This window comes from Limulus polyphemus, unplaced genomic scaffold (genome assembly GCF_000517525.1).
Source record: "Limulus polyphemus unplaced genomic scaffold, Limulus_polyphemus-2.1.2 Scaffold1227, whole genome shotgun sequence".
NCBI lineage: Eukaryota > Metazoa > Arthropoda > Merostomata > Xiphosura > Limulidae > Limulus > Limulus polyphemus.
Window position 1 is genome coordinate 181,750 of NW_013666837.1, and position 458 is coordinate 182,207.

Here is a 458-nt window from a genome sequence, read left to right on the forward strand (position 1 = left end):
TCACGATACGATACTTGTATTGTATCGCCATACCCTTAATTTTTACACCATCAAAGGTTAAGAATATCATTTAGGGCATCACTTATGATCAGACTCCTTGGGTTTACGTTTCCAGTCAGAGAGACTTTTTCCATGGTTATATACCTTCTGGTGTTAACGCCAGCACCAAATATCCCTCTGGTGCTAAATCTAACCACTGCACAGGTAAAGCAGCCAACTCCATTACCAGTGGTACCACCCAAGTGTCAGGAGGTATGGGAAAGAAAATAAAGGTCTAAATGTTCCATTCAATGCTCTAGAGGTAGGGTGTAATTACAGTCTTGGCCAAAATGTTTGCTTATTTGTAACAAATAAGATCATCACTATTAAGATGGATTACAATAACACTTAACGCTGTCAAACTGAGAAATGCATGTTATATTAAACATCTACATATGTAATTTGTATAATGAGACAGG